This window comes from Nyctibius grandis, chromosome 1 (genome assembly GCF_013368605.1).
Source record: "Nyctibius grandis isolate bNycGra1 chromosome 1, bNycGra1.pri, whole genome shotgun sequence".
NCBI classification, from domain to species: domain Eukaryota; kingdom Metazoa; phylum Chordata; class Aves; order Nyctibiiformes; family Nyctibiidae; genus Nyctibius; species Nyctibius grandis.
This window is the reverse complement of record NC_090658.1, coordinates 38,186,375-38,198,636: the sequence shown is the minus strand read 5'-3', so window position 1 is coordinate 38,198,636 and position 12,262 is coordinate 38,186,375.

Here is a 12,262-nt window from a genome sequence, read left to right as displayed (position 1 = left end):
TTCAATTGTTTTGTTGCATCTCTATGCTTTAGTTCTACTGCCTACTATTTTGATCTACACCTGTGCTAGTTATGAGATGCATTCCTAAATCAGATTTTTCTTTGGTTTTGCCAAAGCTTTTTGCCTATTTCCATTTGTCTAACTGTAATTTTGAGCAGTTGTGTAGGTTTTGTACACTTACATTCAGTTAAAGTACTATCTATGATAAGACTGAGCCCAGTTCATGTTATGGTGGCCAGCCGAGGGCATAATCTGTGCAGAGAGTGTAAACTCAGAATATGAATGCCTTTGTGCTCTTCCAGTTTTAAAACAGCTCCAAACTGCTCCCTTACGAGCACTCAGGGCTCACGGAAACAGGAGTCCTCCGGCTACAAACCAGGCACTGAGCTGGGATGGGACCAAGTAATGTCCTGACATGACTCATTTTTAACATAACGTGATTCCTTCAAGACATGAGAGATTTCCAAATGGCCTCTTAAACAACCTTTAAATTGCTTCTATGCTTTTAGGCAATATGGCCCAGGCACTGCCTCCCAACAGTACCAAGATTGTATTCAGCAGGGGCCATGACAAGTGTTAAGTGTTTTCTGCTAGATTAGACTTCCATGAGCCTCAGAGCTGAGAAGCTAATTCTGAGATTGGATGTGGCAAAAAAAACAACAAGAGAATTTTTCAGTAAGTGAATTACACTTTTAATATGCCATTCTTTGCCAGTGGCTCTGTGGATAAAATAATTTTCTACCATATAGAACTGCTGCCTACCATCACACCCAGAAGCATGAGCAGAGTTCATTAAAAAAAGATGTTAAAAGACTGCTGTTAAGGATGCCAAATCACGCAGTTAAAAAGAAAGAAATGCCGGCAATAAGACTGGCTCACCAACAGTTTTCCTGAGCACAATGATGTAGCCTTTAATTATATGACGATAATCCCCCCCCCTTTTTTTTTTCTTTTTACTTGATCAGTGCCTCATTCAGCTTTGCTCATCCTGATCCAACTCTTGTTGAAATATTTGAAACACTGCAACTGCTTTAAATGTTGTAGGAGTCCTTAAATGATACAGTTGTTTGATTTTCAATTTTTGTTTCACTATAAAAAGTGAAACAAAAAAAATGTCAAAGCCCCTTCCCACAATTCCCCAGCATTGCTAAGTGAAGACTGCGTTTAATACTGATTTCCTGATCATCTTTTCAACAGTTTTTTTCATGATATCTGAATGCTCAGCCCATATTAGTGAGCTGAAAAGCATCTGACTAGCTTTTCCAATCACATTAAAGACTGATCATAACTCATGTGCACAAACAGGAAGAATTAAAATTTCATTCATTTTCTAACTTCTGAGTATTTGGCTTGGTAACCTTAACTTATTTTTGACATAAAGGAATATTCTTGGCTTAAAAAAAAAATGCAAAACCAGATAATATTTTGGGCCATTTTCATGGCATCTCTTCTGCTGCTGGATGATCACCTTACCAAATTGTTAGTTCTTTCTCCGGAACCCAGCATTGCTAACATTTGAAGGGGGAAGAAAACAGCTAAACAATCTACATTTAGGAATGGCTATCACTTCCCCCTTACCCGCTTGTTTCCATATTCTTGATTTACAAGGCTGCCTGCCCTGCTACCATCTATTGGTTCCCACCTAGTGCAACAGTCATTCCTTTAAAAGGAGACAGATTCCTGACAAATTAGATACTTTTAAAATCTCACTACAACAAAATGAGAAATCAGAGGAAATAAGGACTAGTAGCCAACAGTCTACTGTTTACCATTTCATCCCTTGTTGTAACTGTTGTTGTGGCTTGGCAGCTAATATATAAACTCTAAACTGCAATGCTATAATATGTTACCAGTTTCCTGGTACATATACGAGTTGTTTACGTTTTATTTTCATGGTTTATTACATTACACATACCACTTATTTCCTATGGCATATATTTTACATATAACTTCCAAGTACCCTATCTGAATCTGAAAATAGATCTTCAATTTAACGTACTTCCTAATTTCAAAAAGAAATTCATTCACAAAGACCTCTTTGCAATCAATCCCACAAAAAGAAGCCTCCACATTTTCACAGGTATTGTATGAAGATGGATGTGTAGTAAACTTATTAGCAGGTTGTCTTACATCATATTCTTCTATACGATGTTATAAATTGAAAAATATGATAATGAGGAAAATGCAATAAGGATTAATAGCAGCACTGATGGATGCATAATTCTCAGGGAAACAGCTTTCACCTACTTTCATAGAAAATGTCCTTATGGTGTTATCACCCACTTTCCAGCACAGAACAGACTGTGCTATAAACTTGAAACATCTAAATGTAAATGCCTCAAGCACAACTAGGGGTTCAGTGATTTCCAAACTATTTATCACTGTTGAATTCTGTACAAGTGGAATTTATTGCCTCCAGGCCTTCAACTGACCGAACAGTGAATAAAAGAAAAAAAATATCTGCTGAATCTGAATCTTTGCACAAGTTACTTCTTGTGTGTTAATTCTGTGAGTAAAGTGTTCTCTTTAAAAGCCTTGCAAGTGGGCCAACCGTTTGTTGCATCTTCTATTTTTCTTCATTTTTTACATGTGTTAGCTGACATTTTCTTCCATCCTTTTATCAGCCAAACTAGTTTATATAAGAAACAGTGTCCACTCACTTTCCATTGTTTTTTAATATTCTAGGTGGGAATTTTTTTACATAATTACAAGTGAGGTTTTTTTACAGTCAGATCCCTAACTGTTCTTATTTCTGATTAAACTATTCTCTTGTAAATGTCCTGTTTTCCTTCCCCTTATCTTTGTTATTACTTCTGTTACAACAATGTCTGTAGTTCCTAGACAAGACTAGGAATTCATCATATTATTTTCTCTCTAAACACCTGATAAGAGGCAGTATCTTTTCAAAGTGTTATAATCTGTATGGACAAGATAGGCAGAAGATGGCAAAGAACATTATTATCATAATCTTTGTTTTATAGATGAAGAATGGAAGACACAAAAGAGGTCTGGGTATTTAGGTGCTAAGTTACATATTTAAACACTTTTAAATATCAGCCTATGGAGGACCTGCAAAATGAAAGGACAGCTGGTGAGAAGCACTCCATAGCTTTATCCACAAAATATTTAAAAACAAAAAACAAGATCCACCCTCTCTTTTTCAAGCATTATACGGCAAGAAGATCCTTCCTCTTGTCTCCTGCTGTTCGTAGATGATGTCGGAGGCAGGAAGCTCCCCTGTCCTTCCTTACTGCCTGCTGTGCGTTGGGTGGAAGACAGACAGGTTGCACCATTTGTCACACCCTCCCCAGACCCTGGCTCCCTGCTGCCCAGCAAGGGTTGCCTTAGCATCCTCCTCCCAGATGGGCACAAGGGAGTAATATTTTTTTATCACAGCTTTTGTCACAACTGCACAGCTGAAATCATAAGTATTGTTCTGTTGACACCCACTGTATGGCATATATAGCTCCTTATGCTGCCGGCTTTCTTCTTGTGCTCACCCATGTATTTCATTTCTTTCTTCATATGTTTCAAGGACATATAGTTTCTTGGGAAAGACCTTTGGAAATATACTATTATTAGCTGCACTGTTTACGGGACAGTTGCATTGTCAGACCCAGTCACTGTTAGTTGAACACACTCATAAACACCAGTATCTATCATATTCTCTCCCCTCCAGTCTTTCAGCTACTATTGTTCGTGTGTTGTTTTTCCTGGCTTTTTTAGTACTGCACTAGCTTTCAGTTGCTACTATATATTCTTCTTTGTGTGTGTAGTAGTACAAATATTTACCGTGAAGTATCGATATGATTCAGAAAGTATGATTTATGAAGGCTCAGAGGGAAAGTTTTCAATATTTTAACATATTCAGCATAGTTTTTAAATTAATCAACAATGAGAGTAACTCAGTGCATTTTCTATGTATATTAAGGCTGAGTGAAGATGATCTATTCATTACCAAGTCCATGCCAGTGTATTTTGAATACAGCCTCAAAACATCATTGACTTTTGCAGCTGAAGAACATGTCTGCAAGTTAATTGGTCTCCAGTTCCATCCATATTGTCATGGTTGTGGCTCCACATATGACTCCGGGATCCCCAGTCAGTCGTACGTCTTCAGACTACTCATGTTCTGGCTAGTCTAGAGCAAACCAGCTGGTTTTCCAAGGAGAAAAACACAGAAGCAGTGCGGTAGCTTGTAGTCCAACTTGATTCCTACAGTCAATACAGACACAGCGTGGTCTGGGTAATTTGGGTTTCAGCCTAAATGGGTATGAAACTACCAAAAGCTTTGTAGCTATACCCTCTGTGGCTGTGCTCATCTATAAAATGGATATAAGAATTCTTTTTTCCTCACAACATTTCCCATCTTGCTTTTGAAAACTCCATTTCACAATGTATCTGTAAATTAATTAGTGTAATGTGATCCTTATTTTGACGGCATGGAAATAATTATGTTCACTGGAATCATTTTACAATGATGCTAAAACTGGGGAGAAAAAAAGAAATAAATATGTTTGGCTATATAGGTAAGCAGTGTACAGAAACTGGTATTATGAATGACAAGCATAACCTATCAAAATAGTTAACTTGCAAACTCACAGAAAAAAAGTATATTATGTATTAAAAAGTGCTTGTACAATGGAAGGATGAATTCCCGAGTGTTCAACTGACATGACTTTGCTGTGCAGAAGAGAAAGCAGACAGTTTGTACATAAAATAAAAGACTGAGACTCTGAATCAAGGAGAGAAATACTCAGGACAGCTGTTCTCCACAGGAAACAGGGGAGCTTAACTCTTAAGCTCTGTGGCCATGCAGGAATGTGGAGTGCACGTACCCCACCTGGGAATGAACAGCTTCCACTACAGAAAGGTGCTGCTCCTGCCACTGGTTCCTCCTCTAAGGGCAAGTGCACTGCTGGCCCTGAAGTCCAATTTATGCCTGGCTTGGTACACTGAGGCAAAAACCATGGGAGGGTGGTGATGCATGTTTGTCTCAAAGGGCTTTTCAGCAAAGTTAATTTTTTTCACTGAATATTTCCATACAATTGCACATTTTTCAAATTCATTTCATAGAAGGTGGGAATATTTTTGTATCACTAGTAACTCACCAGCCTTCTCTAGCATTGCTTGAATTTCTGGCCCTTGGTGTAGTTTGGTTGGCCTTTGGTCTCTGCTTGAGGGTTTCAGCTACATAGACAGATGGTTATCTTTCAGGTCTTAAAAATTAACATGTAGAGGATAGCCTATGGACAACACCTTCACTTTTTTATGTAAGAATTGTGGGTCACGTTTCTGACTTCATGTATTACTTATATTGAACCTAACTCCTCAACACAAAAAGTTTTCCATCCTTCTTTCCTTGATATTTCCTTAATTCTCTCATGAATTCCCCATTTATTTACCATGAGCCAATCCAGCTTCCAATGAAGATAATGGTATAATCAGACACTTGAAACATACCAGGTTTCTGACCTACAGAATAATTTACAACACAAAGCCAATCCTCATTTTGGTGGTGCAGAGACTCCTTGACTACTGAGATAGTATAATCCCCTTTTCAACAGAAGGAGAATTAGAATGGATATGCTATCACACACAGCTGTTTCTTCATTTATGCAGGAATTGAACAGGAAGTCTCCACAGAGCAGCCTACCTGGGTTTCAGCAGGGCTCTGATATTCTCCCAACAGGGACTAGCGCATCCCTTGGGGCAGACCCCTGTTGCGCACCCCTGCCATGGTCGCATCTTTCCTAATGAGAGATCCATCTAACGTGGCCCATTCTTGCAAAAGGCTTCAATGAATCTGCATTTTTGCAACGAGAAATGGTTTGTCAGGAAATTCCTGTCTCCTTCTAATGAGGATGAATATCAAAAAGTGATTCCAGAGCAATGATTGCATGCTCAGTGGACACAAATACATCTAGTGATGTTTTTTAGTGTGGGAAAAAGTAGTCTTGCAAAAATTGTAATGCCGTTGGTCTCTCTCACTCTCTCAGCTGCCTTTCAAAACAGTATGATTTGAGAGTTCCCTGCTATGCATGTGTATACAGTGTGGTTGAAAGGGCAGGGCACTGAATGGCACTTTGCTGTTTTAAAATGCACAGTTCAATCTATGGCAAACCAGTATTTCTTTGGTGAATTGTGTAGAGTAAGCAGGCTGTTCATGACAGCTCTATGAATAATAATGGTGATTTTATCCAGCAGGAGCAAAAGCATCATGATATTATTATGCAAGGCTGTTCCACAGTAACTATTATTCAGTTGCAACTTACAGAGAAGATCAAAGGTTGCAAGTTCAGTAGAGAAAACCTGTTTTCTCACTTTTCTTATTTATTTCTGTATTTACAACAACTCTCAGTTTAACATCTCATACAAACTTAATCCTTTACCTTTTTTCTGTGTGGAAGGTGAAGATTCAGGAGAAAGATAGGCAGAGTTGTAACAATTCATCCTTCAGATGGTTTTTCCTTTCCTCTTCCCTCTCTCCTTCACCAGTCTCCACTCCTTCTAGCCATTTGCTGTTAATCCAGCAATCTCTCAACCTCGGCAACTATATATATGTTCCCATTTAGCACTTTCTCTGGGGAACCTGGCCTCCATGTCTCCTCATCCTTGCTAGAAGATGGTGGCAGCCCAGAAAGGCTAATAAAATGCACAGGAGGAGGACAGAGAGATGAAGAAACCACAAGCAGAGAGAGTTAGAGTTTGCGATCATGAGTTCTGAATCTTCGTCTTTGCAGATTCCTACCCAGGAGCTGCCACTGTGCTGCATTACCACTTCCCAGAGTGCTGACAGGCAAAATAAGAAACATTCAGTTCATACCCATCTGCTTTGTTAGTTGGTAACTTCCACAGGCTATCGTGGCCACAGGTCTAAGGTCAAGATCATTCAGAATCAGCCCATCCTTTGGGTGCTCTGGAAGTGCCTCTGGATGCCCTGCATGCTTCAGGATTCTGAAGGCAAGTGCAGGAGCTTTCCATGTACAAAGATATTCAAAGGCAGCCAGTGGAGACAGCAGAGATGAGGCCATGCTGTGGATCAGACAAACATTAATGTCCTTAGACAGGCAGACCTTTTCAGTGCAGTGATTTTCTGCATGGCTATATTAGTTAAAAGTAATCAGTCTTGAAAGTTATGATGCTGTCATGAACGATTTTTGTTCCTATGTAGTGAAAGAGCTGTAGTGTTTGTGTAAGCAAAACCTAGAGAAGTCCAGGAGAATACATGAGGTATAGATTGAGTTACCGATTCAAAAAGAAATGTGTTCAATAGACTATACCATAAAGGATAGTAACTCTAGTATTTTTTTTCCCTTTTCAACAATGTTAGTGCCTTTCGAAGCAATTGCAACCTACTGCTATTTTATCTGATCTTACTGGGAAGCCATTCTGCTTTTGTCCGGTGTGCAAAAGGCAGCAGACAGGATGCCAGCTAATTGCCACTGCTGTTTTCAGCTGATGCCCTTTCTTACTCTTGCCTGCTTGTTCCCTCTGTGGATTGATTGTGGCTACTAATCTGGAGGACAGGAAAATGCCCATCACAAGCCTCGGCTTGCAGGCTGACAGGAAAGAGGGAAGAAATGTCACAGTGACCCCGGCAACTTCTGTTCCATGCTGCAGCCTTGAGAGCGCTCCCACACTGCGCTTATCTCCTGGAAGGGTGTGTTTGAAGCAATGATATCAACACTATACCATTCCCAGTTTCCTAGGAGGGTGTATCTAATTTTCTATCTATACATGCTAGAAAAGATGAAGGTAAGAAGCAATATTTAGAATAATGACAAATGAAGATTAAAACCTATTTCCTGCTTTTTCCTATTGTCATCTAGATATCCGCATGCATTTGCAGATTCATCCCTTTTTTTTTTTGTTTAACACTAGATTTTATTTTTAAGAGACTGGGGTTCTAATGCTACACATACTAACACCTATGTCCAGCCTTAAGTATATGCAATATCATTACTTAGGAAGATTTTGAACATGGTTTGGGTTTTTATTTTTTCATGTAAGTACAATATAAGAGACTGTTATTGGTTTCCTCTTATGAGTTGAACTCTTTCTCTTCTGCTTGTTAATTGCTGATTTTTGTTAACTCAAGCACAAAACAATAAATCATTTCTGGTTTGGAAAAAGCACTGCTTAGGATATTGGGTCTTTCAGTGTATGTCACTGAAGTTTTTAATACAAATATGTCTCTATCTTGGGAAAAATCTATGAAAACACATCACAGGTTCTATGAGCAGTTTTGTGCATTGATTTCTTTTTCTTTTGCCTCTTGCATAATCATACATGTTTCTGGAAACTGTCAAACTTTACCAAATTTTAGAGCAAATTATGACCAAAAAAAACCCAAACCCAAAACTAACGTAATTCATACACCCTTAGAACATGGCTGTATGGTATGTGTTAGTCAAGGTGGTATATTTCAACACTCATGTCACTGCTGGCTTTTATAAATTATGCTATGGTTGTCACATTTTTCCTGGCAGCATCTCCCAGCTGCTGTACTTTGGGGAATCAGGTTGCAGCAATGAAAACACAATGTGTCTGGTGCTGTGGCATGCCAAGGGAAATGAGATCATTGTTCAGCCAATGAACTTCTCCATGGGAATTCAGTGGGCACCTTTTGGAAACACAAATTGCTAAGGTGTGGGTAACCACAGGCAAAGAAGTGGATGTATGTCTACAAGAGGGAAAGTCACCATGGAGTGAATTCTGTTACGGAAAGGTACTAATTATATTGATCCTAAGGGCTGATATTTTAAATAGCCAGTGATTTATTTGCACCCAGTTTTTAGAAGGAAGACTCTTTATTTTGCCTTCCAGTGCTGTAAGTGCAAGTCAAAAGTCTCTGAGGAGCATTTGTCTTGGAAGTCTTTTTCAGGTACTTCAAAGTAAAATTAATGTAGAAACTTTACAGAATCACAGAATCACAGAATGTTAGGGATTGGAAGGGACCTCGAAAGATCATCTAGTCCAATTCCCCTGCCAGAGCAGGATTGCCTAGATCATATCACACAGGAACGCGTCCAGGCAGGTTTTGAATGTCTCCAGAGAAGGAGACTCCACAACCTCTCTGGGCAGCCTGTTCCAGTGTTCGGTCACCCTCACCGTAAAGAAGTTTTTCCTCATATTTATGTGGAACCTCCTGTGTTCCAGCTTGCACCCATTGCCCCTTGTCCTGTCAAGGGATGTCACTGAGAAGAGCCTGGCTCCATCCTCATGACACTTTCCCTTTACATATTTATAAACATTAATGAGGTCACCCCTCAGTCTCCTCTTCTCCAAGCTAAAGAGACCCAGCTCCCTCAGCCTCTCCTCATAAGGGAGATGTTCCACTCCTTTAATTTGCTCAAAAACTGGACACAAAAATCCCAACAGGCATGTTTTTGACAGTTATACTTTTCAGCTCTGGGACGTGCTAAAATTTTCATTACAGTATTTATTTTAATCAAAAGTATTGACTTGTTATAGAAAGGGTAACAAATACTTATACCACTTTGGGACAGGAGTCACTATCTTAAATACATGACTCCTACTCACTTCAGGGAGGTCCAGATCATTAAAACCACCTCCGAATTCAAGGATTGTTGAGGTCCGCAACCAGATTAAAACCTAAACTGCAGAGCTCAGAGCCATTCCTATTTTGTATGATTATCTGCTATATAAAGTTGTCTGTCCCAAAAGGCTTATAGTGAAGTCCTCAAAGGAAGACCATTTTGGAGACTTTCTTCCTCCCTGATGACTATTCGTCTGATGAGAGAAGATGGCATTTAGGGAGTTTCTGTGTAAAAGGGAGTACAACAACCAGCATTCTGTGACTCCAGGCCAAGCTGTGAAAGCCACTGACAGGACAACCAGCCCACCACTTCTGACAGGTCAAAGGGCACAGAAAAATGTAATCTCAGGTTTCAAAGGATGACAAGAACCAGAAGTTTACCTTAAGTGATTTGAACTGTGAAGTCCATGGCACTACAGTGATTGAACAACTGGTCCGTGAGCTGGCAAGGTATAACCCTGAGCAACCCTGAAAGAGAGGACTGATAAGGGAATATCAGAGAGATGCTTTTGAGAAGTATTAGATACAGGAAGAGCATAGTCCAGAGAAGAAAAAATTGCCACATAGGTGGCCAAGCTATGGATCTTGGAGAGGAAATGAAGGGTAGGGTTTTTAAGAGATGAGAGGGAAAAAGATGCTATTTAGAGCTTTGCCTAAACTTTTGTGACCACACCAGAAAGATTCCCCTAATTCCCACAGGCTTTGCAGCATGCCTGCCATGATTATCTAAGCACATAGGAACGTGCAAGGGAATGTCAAAACTGACCCTGAGTTTGAGAGCTGAAGGGGAATGGTGAAGCTGTCAACAGCTATGAGCAGAGGAGGAAGAGTGGCAGGTTCAAATTAAAGAATTACCTGTGATCTTTTTAGCTTCAGGTGAAAAGGAATCATCCCGAATACACCAAACTGTCAATTCAACTCACAGAATGGAACAGAAACAGACAGGACAGAGAGGTGAAAATATTCAGCCTGGGAATAATAGCAGAAAACAAGGGAAAAAAAGTGTACAATGAGAAAACAGGAGTCTGTAGTGGCTTTGAGAGAGTCTCATGGAGAACGCAGAAGGAGCTGCTCTAAAAGATGCTGAAAGAGCAGTAAAGAAGGTAGATGGAGAGCCACAAGGGGTTACTGCTACAAAAGCCAAGCAAGAAAAGAGTGATGAAGGGTATCAGATTAGACAGGAAGGTCAAAGAGGACACAGAGATTCCCGTGTTAGCCAGAAAGAGGTCATTTGAGATGCTGGTGAATTAGTTTGAATGGGGAGGACTGGAGCCAGATTGCAATGAGTCAGAGGAAAGGAAATCAATGCAGTGGTCATAAACAGGCCTTTCAAGTCACTCAGAAGTGAAAGGGAGAAGGGAGGGCTGCGAGAGAAAGAAAAGCTGGCCTATTTGCACTGGAAATTCACAAACAATGTACTGCTTATCCCTTTCCCTTCCTCAATGTATGAATTACCTTATTTTTTTTGTTTGCTGATGGATTTTGTTGTTGTTTTCATTTTGAAGATCAAAGAAGTTTCCAGACTCCCTGATTTTAACAATCACCCATTAATATATCTCAGGCACCTACCCAAGGAAATGCATGTGTATAGCAGCCTGTACGAATTTCTGTCTCTTAAATTTATTACTCAATCTCCATTTAACCATAGAGCTTCATTTGTTTTCATGATCACTGCTTCTGTGTCTGGTACTGAAGTTCATTGGTGCCAAACTAAAATTAAATTTGGTTTTAAATCCCTGGAAATCCTACAGAAACATGAAGTGAGTGATTGTGCTATGGAACACACTGTAGAGAAGCCTGACTTACCATGTTGTTTCTCCAAAAACATGTTTATTATTTTCAAGGCATATATTTGTCCCACCAATCACAGATTTTGCCAACCTGGCAACATTTAAAAGATATGAAAAACATTTTGATAGAAATGCAACTGCTTAGAATTTAGTCGTATAACTCTCACCGGAAGCATTTGAGAATTACACAGGAATACGGACTTGTGATTTCTGGCACTGCCTTTGGGGTCAGTAAGTACCTGTGCCTGGAAAAAAAACAGAGTCGTGGGCTTGAGAATTTCCACAACTGGCTTGAAGCAATTCTTGCTGTCTGGTTTTAAGACCACAGTTTTCAAATGCCACCTTTTGCTCATGATGTCTTGATTTTGACAGAGTGAACACCCCAAAAAGAAAAGCCCCTCTGAATCACAACTTGCTTCTGAAAACATGAGTGAAAAAATAGACGAGTTGTATACCAGACAGCTCTGCAGTCAGGTCACCGGTGACCCATAATGCCTTTCTGGGTGGCTGTAAAAGATTTTAATCATGGGTGTTCCTTACAGAAATTGCTGATGGATAAGGAGACGTGGCTGCAGAGCCACTTCTAGCCATGTGTCCCCTCCGTGGGCATCAGCCTGCAAGCCCCAAAGCTCCCCATGCCAGGGGCAGGCTGCTTTCCAGCTCAGATACCCTTGGCTTTGTATCCTATGGTCTGTTGTCCCACCTGTACAAGTGCTTCTTCACAAACAAAACTTAGAGAGCACAGAGTACAGGCTATAATGCATCTTTAAAAAGAAAATCACTTTAACAATATTCAATTTCACCTTTCCCTCCTGCAGGGCAATAAAACATCTTATCTGGCTTTATTTTTTTTCCTTGATATTTAAATCAATAATTTCATCCATGTTAAATGAATACCATCTACAGTGGA